Genomic DNA, 13,329 nt, shown 5'->3' with positions numbered 1-13,329 from the left:
CAAACAAATGGACTACAAACTACAAAGCTTTTGTACAGCAAAGGAAACTATCAACAAAACAAAACGGTCAACTACTGAATGAGAGAAGATATTTGCAAATTATATATCTGATAGGGATTAATATCCAAAATATAGAAAATCAACATCAATAAAAATAAACAACCCAACTAAAAATAGGCAGAGGACCTGAATAGGCATTTTTCCAAAGAAGACATACAGACGGCCAACAGGCACATGAAAAAATGCTCAACATCACTAATCATTAGGGAAATGCAAATCAAAACCACGATGAGATATTACTTCACACCTATTAGAATGGCTATTATCAAAAAGACAACAAATAACAAGTGTTGGCAGGACATGGAGAAAAGGGAACCCTTGTTCACTGTGCTGGGAATGCAAATTGGTGCAGCCAGTATGGAAAACAGTATGAAGGTTCCTCAAAAAATAAAAAATAGAACTACCATACAATTCAGAAATTCCACTCCTCAGTGTTTATCTGAAGAAAATAAAAACACTCATTCTTAAAGATATATGCACCCCAATGTTCATTGAAGCATTATTTACAATAGCTAAGATATGGAAGCAACCTAAGTGCCCATCAATAGACGAATGGTTAAAGATGGAGATACACATACAATAGAATATTACTCAGTAATAAAAAATAATAAAATCTTGCCATTTGGGACAACATGGTTGGACCAAGAGGGAAGTATGCTAAGCAAAATAAGTCAGACAGAGAAAGACATATACCATATGATTTCACTTATATATGGAATCTAAAAATCAAAATAAATGAGCAAACATAACAAAACAGAAACAATGTCATAGATATAGAGAACAAGCAGGTGGTTTTTAGAAAGGAGTGGCATGGGGGAATGAGAGAAGCAGCTGGAGAAGATTAAGAGGTTTAAAATTCCAATTATAAAATAAATGAGTCACAGGTATGAAATGTACTAGACTTATGGTAATCATTTTGTCATGTAGAGAACAATTGAATCATCATGTTGTGTACCAGTGTTGTAGCTCAATCATACTTTAAAACCAAACACAAAAAGAAATTTATAGAAAAAGAGATCAGATTTGTGGGTACCTGAGGTTAGAGTAGAGGGAGGGGGGTTTGATGAAGATAGTCAAAAGGTACAAACTTCCAGTTATAAGATGAATAAAGAAAAGGGATGTAAGGTACAACATGATTAATATAATTAGCACTGCTGTATGTTATATATGAAAGTCATTAAGAGAGTAAATCCTAGGATTTCTCATCACAAAATAAAACTCTGTTTTTCCTTTTCTTTTCTTTTGTATCTATATGAGACGATGGATGTTCACTAAACTTACTGTGGTGAACATTTCATGATACATGTAAGTTAAATCATTATCCTGTGCACCTTAAACTGATACATTGCTGTAAATCAATTATATCTCAATAAAACTGGAAGAAAAAAGTGAAAAAAAATTAGATTTAAAAGAGTTTAGAAAGGGCCTGTGGCCCCCATTTCTGAGAGTGCTGCTAGCAAACAGCCTTCAGCTGTCAGTCCCTTCAAAGGTTAGACTTAAAGGTAGAGAATCACGTAGCCCACAGGGATATCCTGGGTGTCCCACATCAAATGACAGACTTAACATGGACAAAAAAGTTTTGCTCTTTTAGGCCTGACTCAGGAAAACTCTCCAGGGCTGTTCTAGCTCCAGATCTCCCTGTGGTGTTGGCAACAACTGCTGTTGGGACTATAGAGTAGTAACTTCTTTGGCCCACTCCTGCTTCCTTTTCTCCCTTTCACAGGTGTTGAACCTCAGGGCACTCCTTTCTAAACATCATGTACCCTAAACTGTGCTGGAGTCAGCTTTGGGAGGAGGTCAACCTGTGACAAAGAATCAGTGATAATATATGGAAAGGCCTAATAACTAATTCATCATCCAGTAAGTACATGAAGGCTGCTATGGTTAACCTCAAACAATGATTTTAAACTATAAACTTCCATAATGGGGAATAATTACTGCAGCTACAAAGGCAGTAAAGATACTGATATGTTATCAGAAACAAAATTAGTTTAATAGCTTTGATAATTAATAGGATAATTCAGGCTAGATATAGATTACAGAGAACTAGGGTAGTCATATGAAATAGGTCAAAAGATACTTTTCCATAAAATGCCTACACAACTGAAGCAGGACTTTTTCTTGGATGGTTATGAATTGCCTTATATTTTTCTTTGTTTTCAAAATATAAATATAGTCTAAGATGGCAAACTTTGATGAAACAATTTGTTGGGTTCTCCAATGGTGTCTATTTCACAGTGAGTTGATTATGTTTTGTAACAAAATGCTTAAGGAAAATTTGTGATTAAAGGTTTAAAAAAATGGCACAATGGAAGCTTGACAAAATAGACTTAAACTGATACATAATAATTCCTGATATGTTAATAAGAAATCTTATTACTGAAACAAGAAAAGACTTGATGGGTATCATCAGTTAATAAGATAGCATACATAGTGTTAAAATGTAATGTTCTTATACCAAACTGTTTCAGGCAATGCTGGACAGTAATTAACAAGTCATGTTTAGATGTACTACACTGAAACAAACTAACAGACAAAAAACAGTTAATCACCATAATATTAGAGCAACTAAGTAATCCTTTGAGATTTATCCTTTTTCTTACCAATATCTAGGATAGTAAAAACAGGAAGAATTGTATATCTATGAAATACCCATCATTCTTCAAATCTCATTTTGTCCAGTCCTAGATTCATTAACGAAGTAGGAAGCAACTACTCTTGGTTTTAACTTTTCTAACTTTTCCCATGTTGACAGTCAAAAAGATTCCACAAATTAATTACTAATAGATGTGGCTAACGTTTACTGAGTCCTAATATGTGCCAGATGCTATGCTAAAATCCTTATTTGTGTTATCTCATTTTTAACCCTAGCAAATACACTATTAGGCAAGGACTGTGATTACTGCCGCTTTTAATAATTGAAAAAATGAAAAATAGAAAGATCAACTAATTTCCCAATTGGCATAGGCAGAATTTGAACATCTCTTACATGTAATTAGAGAATTTAAAACCTAAGGCAAATTAGATGAACATAGCATCTTGTTTAACCTTCACAATATGCAAATCTATTAAATATATTAACATGAATTAGTCTTAATGTCACATGAAAAAGAGTAAATCCTTCTGGAAAGCAGTAATAGTTTAGAATTATCCATTCATTCTATCCTATGAATTACAGAGTTATTTTTTTCATAGTCCTAACATCCACATATAAATTTTCCATTTTATTCCTTTCTTTAGTCTAATTCAGAGTCCATGCCATAAAATTTCTGTACACCATTATCTACAGGAGTTAGGTATATCAAAATTTACAGCCCATTAAGAGATTTTTTCAAGGGTAATCATGGATGATAAGCAATTTTCACTCCCTCTCCCATATTCAATAAGATTTAATTTCATTGTTTCATATCTTGTATTTTATTTACAGCACTTATCTCAATAAGTAATTATACATTTAGTTTTGGGTCATTTGTTTAATGTTTGTCTCCATACAATACTGTAAACTTCATAAAAGAACAAACCCTGCTGGTTTTGTTTACATTGTATCCTCAACGGTTGGCATGGGATTGCACCAAGTAGGAGAACAATAATTACTGTTGAATGCAGGAATAAAACTCAGCAGGGAAGGGGGTATTCACATTGTAACTCAGCTGAAATCAGCCTGAATAACTGAGAATTCACTTTGCACATGATAAAGATCAATATGTATTATGATACAATTTAAAATAATATATTGTACTTAATAAATGTAGATATAGACTTTGATACTGAAAACTTACAAGAGAAAAACAGTGAAATTAAATTAAAATTCAAATGGAAATTCAGCAGACCTAGAGTAGTCAAAAAAATCATGAAAAGAAAGGATAAGTTTGTAGGATTCACACTTCTCAATGTCAAAACTAACTGCAAAGTTACAATAATCAAGACTGTACTGGTGTATGGATAGATGTATGAATTAATGGAATGGAATTGAAAGTCCAGAAATAATCCATACAGTTATGGTCAGTTAATTTTCGATGAGGATGCCAAGACAATGCAATAGGGAAAAAAATAGTCTTTTCAATAAGTTGTGCTGGGACAACTGGTTATCCAGATGCAAAAGAATGAAGTTGGACCTCTACCTTATGCAACATACACATATTAACTCAATTTGGATTATAGACCTAACTGCTAGAACTGAAACTACAAGACTCTTAAAACAAACTATAGAAATAAATCTCCATGACCTTGGATTAGGCAATAGTTTTTAAAATACAATACCAAAAGCACAAGTGACCAAAAAAAAAAAAAAAAAAAAGAAAGAAAAGAAAAAAATTGAATATATCAAAATAAAAACGCTTTCGTACTACAAACAATACCATGAAGAAAGTGGAAAGACAACTCGTGAAGTGGGAAAATAAATTTGTAAATTATATATCTGATATGGGATGTACTAGTCTGCTACAGCTGCTAAAACAAGATACCATAGACTAGGCAGCTTAAACAACAGAAATTTATTTCTCACAGTTCTGGAAGCTAGAAGCCCAAGATCAAGGTACCAGTACTTGGTATTTCCTGAGATCTCTCTCCTTGGCTTGCCCACTTCTCACTGTACCCTCACATCTTTCCTTGGCACATGCAACTAGAGAGACTGAAAGAGAGAGGAAGCAAGCATCCTCGGTGACTCTCCCTCATATATAAGGACACTGGTCGTAAGATTATGACCCACCCATGTGACCTCATTTAACCTTAATTACCATTTAGAGGATCTGAATCAGTATCTCTCCAAAGAAAATATACAAAAGACCAATAAGCCCATTAAAAAAAAATGCTTGATATCATTAACTATTGTGAAAATCCAAGTCAAAAATCACTATGAAGTAGCACTTCACACTTTCATACTCACTAGTATGGCTATAATAAACAAGACATACAATAACAACTGTTGGTGAGGACGTAGAGAAATTGGTATTTCCATACATTAATGTAATGTAAATAGTACAATCACTTTTGAACACAACTTGGCAGCTCCTTAAAACATCAGACAGACCTATTATATGATCCAACAATTCCACTCCTAGGTATATTGAAAATAAAGATAAATAAAAATATATATCCATCTAAAAATGTGTGCACAAATGTTCATATGTCCACACAAAAGTTTTTCCATGAATGTTAATAACAGCCAAAAGTGAAAACATTCCAAATATCTGCCTACAAATTGTATCAACAGCAAAAAGAAAACAGTAAGCTTTGATCTTCTTTAGGCAAATAATTTCAGTTCAAACATACTTCACAAAGTCTCAGAGTTGGATGGATTCCTACAAGTCATTACCTGCTTCCCCAGTTGAGCTCACAGGATTTAATTAATAGAACAATTGTTTAAAAAACTATGTCTAGGCAAGAATCTAGATCTAGAAATGTCATGACTCCATAGTTGTCCAAAAAGTACACTGAATCCCATATTTTACAACCATTCTACCCTTCTGCTTTGAGACAACCCCTAAAAAGTTAAAAAAAGAGAAAACGACAGAGAGATAGTAGTGATAACACGGATATCGCATGCACAGCTATTTTTTCTCCATTAGATGAAGAAATGCCAATTTTTAAGAATTAGATTATTCTCAGAAAATAAAAATGTTTCAGGAAATAATACACATATACTCAAACAACTAGGCACACTATTACAGTACATTTAAATAATCACATTAAAAATGCTGGGCTAGCAATTTCAGCTTTTAAATTAAATGATTAGAGAAAGCTCTTCCCCTAGTGTTAGAAAAATCTATTATTCATTTATTTATAAATTCATTGTTTAATTTTTCCATGTTGTAAATTTCCTCATAAGAACATTCATTTTCCATAGATTATAATTCTGGTTTTCTAATAAGCAATAAAACTCCAAGTCAAGAGAGTAAAAATATTAAGGAATCAGTATCTTAACCACGTTAAGGCTATCAGATACTCACTACCTGATTTCTCAACAACTCAAATATCATTAAATTGCTGTGTTAATAAAAATAATGAAAAATAAAGATCTTTTTAAAATCAAAACTTTAAATTGGATAGAGATGCATGGGAAGAACCACAGTTTCTAGCATTTGCCAGCCTCTATGCAGAGCATATTTGTCTATGATGGTAAAATTTAAGGACAGAAAAGATACCCTCGGTTTGCAACCAACCAATGACTCTGAAAGAGAATTGTTATCAGACTCCAGCAATTGAACACCCATACATGTAGAAAACTACTCATTTTCTTTTATTTCATTCTAGTATTTTCTCTATTGTCTCCCATTCCTCATCCTATATATTAACAGGGCTAACATATAAATAATAAACATGGCAGAAGATTATAATAATATACAGATTGGGCTTTATAAAATCAATAATTTTATTTTATAAAACCGTAAGTTTTGTCTAGTCCTTCTAAAACTAAAGAGAGAATAAAGTAAAGTTGTTAATGTCATTTGACATGATTTACTGAGTACATACTAGAGCAGTTACATTGGGCAGAAGGTTGTCATTCTCTGAAATTAACCTGTTTGTCATCAAACATTAAATATACCTAAAATTCTCATAAAATCAACTTTTTTTTCATATAACTCTGCTTTGAAAAGGAAGGAAATGAATCCGCAACTACTAAAAACTGGGCTTCCTGCTACTCTGGAGCTTGAACTTCTCATATTCTCTCCAGTTGCTCAGCAACTGTAATTGTATTAGAATCATTATATTAACATTAGATACTTCCAAGCTTTATTTTTCCTCCTTATAAAAGGAAAGCTATTGTTAAACCAAATAATTTCTTTGAGGATAAAGGTAGCAGCATTTTGAATCTGAATGGGCTCAAGTGTATCTTTCAACTTGCACAATTCAAATCCCTCCTATGCAGATATAAAAGCATCCAGTTGGATTATGTACTTTTGTGCCTCAGTTGATAAGAGCTGGAAAAATTCAGGACTAGTATAAATCCTTTTTCAAAGCAACAAAACAGTCTTAGTTGGTATAATTATTTAAATTATGCTCTCTTTATAAGAAAGCTAGCCATAGAAATAAATTTGTTATAAATCAAGTTTTTTAAAATACTTAGATTTTATTTTATTTTTTGTTGTTCTGTTTTATAATTGGAAGGGACTATCTACACTTATTGGTTAAATGTTGTACAATACAGCCAGTGCTTCTGGATGACTTCAGAACTGTAACTTACTACTACTCAGAACTGCCAATAAACAAATGATTTGACCAGAGCTTTGGTGGTGACTTGTGGCTTATTCTCAGAGTTTACCAAGATCATAGTAGGATATCCACCCTGTATTATTGGCCAGTAAGTGTTTTCTGAATCAAAGTGAATAAAATAATCTATAAAATATACTGTAAAAACCTATTATTAAATAACCCAAAGGAACCCAATTCTGGCCAGAGGTTATTTACCATGACTAGTCTCTAACTGGCTTGTATTGTTAACAAATAAAAGCCATTTCAATTCAGTTTTCATATATGAAAACCAATAGAAAGGATTTCATTAAAAAGAAACAAATTATCAGATGATACATATGATTATTATAATAAATCATCTTATAGCAATAGAAATAAATTATTCTATTCTCATAAGAGAAAAGAATATGGCAAGATAAAATAAATTGGGATACTCTTTATTTCTCTAAAAACTTACATCCATCATGAGGCACTAAGTGCTTATGTACTTAAGGACACTGTTATCCTTGTAAACACCTTATAAGTGCATTGGTTCCATTGACTCAAGATGAACCATCATATTTCAATGCTTATGACACATTTTGTCATGTAAAGATAAAGTAACTATTTTTATCTTACATAAATCAATCCAAATCTCTGCTAAGTTTAAAAAATGCATTGGCAAGCCCTTTAAACTGACAATTTAAACTGGAGGATATTTATACTGTAGATAGAGAGGACTTATTTTATCAAGGCCAACTCAAAATGAATATTCTAGCTATGCTTGCTGTTATCTCTTACTCCCTGGAAGTAGGTATCATCTTATTCTTAACTGTCAGATTTTGTTTTTAACTTGCAATTTTAGCTGGTTTTTTTTTTTTTTTGAAGAGGTAATCTCAAACAAAGATAACTGATTTGAGGCATCAGTTAAAGCTATAATATAATACAAAGGCAAGATTGTGAAAGATCCTAAAATTTGGGGGAAACTGAAAAATTATACCAGAAATGGAGCTAGCTTTCTTTTTTCAAAAATGATAAGAAGGGACAAAACAAGATTATGGAAGAGTGGTAAGAGTCAAACCAAGCACAGGCCAGCTGCTATGTATGAAATTACGTATGTCTGAAAGGAAATTACTACAAGGGATGAACAGTGAGCAATTAGAAAATGTAGTAGAAAAAAATTTGATAGGAATTGTACTGACTCTGGGGATCACTTTGAGTAGTATTGCCATCTCGACTACACTGAATCTGCTAATCCCTGAAGGCTATCTTTCCACTGTCTTAGGTCTTCTTTAATCTCTTGCAGCAATGTTTTGTAGTTTTCAGTGTGCAAGTCTTTATCCCCTTGAATAAATTAATTGGTGGATATTTTAAAAATGATAAGAAGGTACAAAAAAAGATTATGGAAGCGTGGTAAGAGTCAAACTAAGTACAGGCCGTTTGCTATGTTAGATAGGTTACCTTTGGATGGGTGTTTCAAAATGGGGCCAGAGGACAGTGTTGGGTGGGGCTGTACCACCACATGAGTATGGCCAAAAAGGGACTGAACAAATGACAAGAGAATTGCCACACAAGATGGGTCATTCATCAGCCATCTAAGCAATAGAAAAATGGGAAAAACAGAATTCTTAGCCCTAAAGTTTGACTTGGTCCTGGGAACACTAGGCTAATACAACAGGATTCTCGAGAGAATATTTTTGAATGTGACAGAGGAGCAGCTTTTGGAAGAAATGGCTCTTACGCTGCCTATGGGCTTAGGTGTTTTTCAAATGCATGCAGTTAAGGTATATGGATTCTGTAAACTTTTCTAATGTAGATGCTCTCTTGATGGTCTCTGTCTAAGACTTCTCAATGTCAAAATCTGAACAGGTGCATTCTCCCATTCTTCAAATGGAGCAAGAGCTGAGAGGACAATCTGAGCTCTGAGCTTCTCTTCATCACTATTATTTATCTTTGTGTCATTCAGGATCCCGGCAGACAGCACACACAAAGGAGTTAATTGACAGTTTAATTAACAGATGATCTACAGAAGTATGGTCAGGGCTATGGGACCCAACAGGGGATGGTGAGGCATCCAGGATCCAGCAGCAGTAGGAAGTTCTTACCACCCCTAAGCCTAACAGGACAAGAGGGGAGAGCAGCAATATTAGAACTCAGTGAGAACCAGAACCTGAGCAGTAGAAGTAGAAAGACTATACCATGAATTGAGGAGTAAAAGTAGAGACTCCCCAGATCAATCAGGCTTATAAAAGAGAAAGAGAAGCAATAATTACAATAAGAAAAATACCTTTCAAATCAATCCTCGATTTGTTAAACTGTTTATTTAATACACCAATGTGTTCATGAGTAATTTCTTCAGATGTTGCCTTACTTGTAGAAAAATCTTTCCCTAGTTCCATCAGTATTTCATTTGTATGTATATCAAAGCTTGTACTATTGCAAGATTAAAAAAAAAAACTATGGACATATCAATATCCTCATGTGTATGATATATATTCTTCATGGGATTTTGGAAAATATGACATTAAATACAAATCTTTTAAGAAACAGTAAGCTTGGTTTTAAAGCCACTTATGCATGCTCTACTGAGGGCAAGAATCTTGGTTCTGTTCACTGAAATATCTTGTGCCTCATTCAGTACCTGGCACATATGAGGTGTTCAATAAGTATTAGTTGAATGAAATATAAATGATGACTATTTTGCTCTCTGTATTTTTGCAATAGCCCATAATATTTCTATTACTTTCTTTTTACTTCAGATACTACTTTCAAGCCAGATAAGACATCGCTGTGTGCTGTCTACTACTTGGATTTCTCATGGTCATTCTCTGTGCCACTGTCTAATTTCAACACCAGTGTAAAATAAAAGAATTTTCTACTCATGTTTATTTTGTCTCCTACATACAATGGACTGCTGAATCATCATTTCCTATTCCATAACATGTGTCTTATGTGCTTTTCTCACCTTCTCCCAACCCCAAAGTCTTTATCACAAACTCAGTTAATTGTTTTTTAGACAACTGAAAAGTTCTTTATGTCGATTGCTTAGTTTCTATGCAACGTCTAAGTCTTTTTTATAATTTTAAAAATCATTTTACATTTCTTTCATTTTGATTCTGTCTTATAATGACTTACATCATCATAAATTCCTAAATATTACCTACAAAGTATTTGAATAGCCACTTATAAAAATATGCTACACTAAACACAGGAATATGTTGAATAAGCTAGTCCTGGTTAAACAGAATACTTTTAGAAGTGGACAACAATGAATGAAAAGAATATAAACCTTATTTTAATTTTTCCAAAACCTAATTGTAAATTATAGCACATGAAAACAACAGAACTACATTATTAATTACTTATGGCTTGACAATAGTATTTTTTTTATTGGTTTGCTTGCTTTTAGTTTTATTCCTAGAATTAATTAATAAGGAGTTTATACGATGTCCTAATTCTTCAATGGATGTAGTTATTGACAACTGATAAGTAAATATCATACTCATATGAATATGAGTATTCTAATAAAGACATCATTTGAAAAATAAATTCATTTACTTTAAAGAATTATCTCATGAAATCTTAATTCCCTTTCCTTAAATCATAAACAGGTTAATGTTACTTTTGATCCAAAAATAACTGACAGGTTTTTTGTTTGTTTTTGTTTTTTTAAGTTTCAGTATTTGGGCCCAGTGCTAACATCTGCAAGTCTTGGAACAAGAGTATAAACAGAGACCCCAGCCCTCAGCTGCACCCCATTCTCTTCCCAGACAGCCTCCACCAGGAAAATCAGAAGCCTAGTGCATGTGTGGAGACCATCAGCTGCATCTGAGCCCTGTTGGCCCCTCCTTGCCCGTGCCCAGGTTCCCCAGGACAGATTCTGAAAGAGACCTGTGCAAGGCCAGGAAGCAGAACAGGTGTATATTTGGGGCAGAGGATCCCTGGCTCCCTGCCACGAACATTATGGAATTGGGAAGGGGGAATATTAGGGAGATAGACTTGGGCTCCTGTTGGGCATGACCCTCTGGGAGAAGTGTGGTGGGAGGAGGGTCAGAGAAAGGCCTGGAAAGAATGTAAGCCAAGACAGTATACCAGTTATCCAGGTCTAAGTTGGGGGTAGAGGGACAATGACTGCATTTCATGAGAATTTTTCATGGAAAGGGTCCAAAATATTACAAAAATCAAAAAACACTCTGAAAACTTGTGAAGTTCTTTACCCTATGCAGGAAATTTTCTGGGATGCAGTAGAAGTAATAACTCTTACTTCAACACACTATTCTTTTGAAACTGCACTTTCCCACAGTAACTACTCCAAAGCTAATAAATCCTAAAGTCAAACTCCAAAACTCAAAACATGAACTAAAGTATACTTTATATTTTCCTATAATGTATTTTTGTTTCTGTGTACACTGTATCTCACCAATGTCTACCAGGAAACAAGTTAAGTAAATATAAAATTGAAATAAATAATAAAAAAAACAGACAACATGTCCTTGATTCTACATAAATGACTAACATTCTTTGTAGTATCTACTGGGTTTATATTGTTGCATTGGGATATTAATAACTTACAAATTTTTACTTTTCTGCATGGGGTGATACTTACAGAAAACTATTTCAACAAGACACAAGACAACGCTCTCTTACTTACACACACTTTTGACAAATTATTGTTTTTAATAAACCACATAATGGAGAAGAGGAAAAGAAATCAGGTCAGATGAAGCCTGCCATATTGGCTTCACCCAAATCATCAATTTTCTAATAAGCCAAAGTATCAATATTAGAAACAGAACCAAAGGGGGAGATTTCCAGGATCTAGACCCTTTACAAGGCCACAACTCTCTACCAGGGAACGGGCCCAAGTCTCCACAGCTGCCAGGAAATCCCACTCCGCTCCTGTAGGAACGTATAAAATTGTCATACAGACTCCTCGCTTGAATACAGTGAAAGAGAGCAGTCCCTAGTTTTTAGGGATGTCAAAGATCTCCTTTCTCCTCCAGGCCCACTCATGCTGTGAAGGAGACATGTCAGAGGTTCCACTCAGTGTGACAAGATCCCATTGTCCTGTATGCACTATCTAATGCTTCCTGAGTTAGACATGGGGGCCAGCATTTCACAGCAGGACCTTTGTGACAGCAGATCCCAAAGGTTGCACCTCTAACTCTGTTCAGCTTCCACACACTCTCGCCGTGGCAGCTTTCAGCAACAGCTTCCATGGTTCACTTCTCTCAGCATCTGTTGCTAAGTTGGCTATTCCCTGTGCTTGTTCCTATAATACGGGCCGCTAGTGGAAAGCAGTTTGCCGAAGCCATCTCTGTGGTTTTCATCCACCTTTTGCATTTCTGGTCCTGCTCACTTCCTAAAAACATCTTCTAGATTTTGACCTTTAAATCAATTAATGAGTTCCCAGTTAACCCTCAGCACCATCTCTAGAAGGCATTTCACAACAGAATTCCAAGTGAAAGCTACAGATGTAGTTAGGATGCTTCATATATGTCTGAAATAATTGCATTTTAAAAGAATTTATTAAAAATCTTTCTTATTGGGGGAAAGGGGATGGGAAGGGATAAAATTTGGGAGTTTGAGATTTGCGAATGTTAGCTATTTACACACAAATAGATTATACATCTATATATATATACACACACACACACACACACACATATACACACACACACACGACTGCAACATTGTGCTGTAACCAGAAATTGACACATTGTAACTGACTATACTTCAATTAAAAAACAAAATCTTCCCTGAATCACAATAGGGCAGCAAGGCTCAGTAATATTTTGCAGGGCCTGTTGACTCTCCCTTCTCTCCCTACTCAACCCCAATCCTATCTGGTGATTTAACTTCCCTTGTGGCAAAGTGCAAAGAAAGTAAATGAAATAGTACAAACTGTCACAATAAGTAGCAATTCCAGCCAATCCCAGAAGCTACCACACCAGTATCGCAAGCTGTTTTCTCTTCCAGTCCAGCAGTCTGTGCATGTATTATGCCACCAGACAGAACCCATGAGGTAATATGGGTTAATGAAAGCAGTTTTCTTACAATGACAGTTATCTCAGCAGCAGAAGATACTACGTCTCCAGC

At 34.4% G+C, this 13,329-nt stretch overlaps 1 protein-coding gene across 5 annotated transcripts in view; it reads right to left on the bottom strand.

Moving 5' to 3' along the window:
- The window catches only part of NAALADL2 (N-acetylated alpha-linked acidic dipeptidase like 2), a 1,176,025-nt gene that overhangs the window by 876,106 nt on the left and 286,590 nt on the right, over positions 1-13,329 (bottom strand). The gene's annotated exons all lie outside the window — the stretch shown is intronic.

Source organism: Camelus dromedarius, chromosome 2 (genome assembly GCF_036321535.1).
Source record: "Camelus dromedarius isolate mCamDro1 chromosome 2, mCamDro1.pat, whole genome shotgun sequence".
Classification (NCBI taxonomy): domain Eukaryota; kingdom Metazoa; phylum Chordata; class Mammalia; order Artiodactyla; family Camelidae; genus Camelus; species Camelus dromedarius.
The sequence above is the reverse complement of the archived record's forward strand: the minus strand, read 5'-3'. Positions and strand labels throughout refer to the sequence as shown.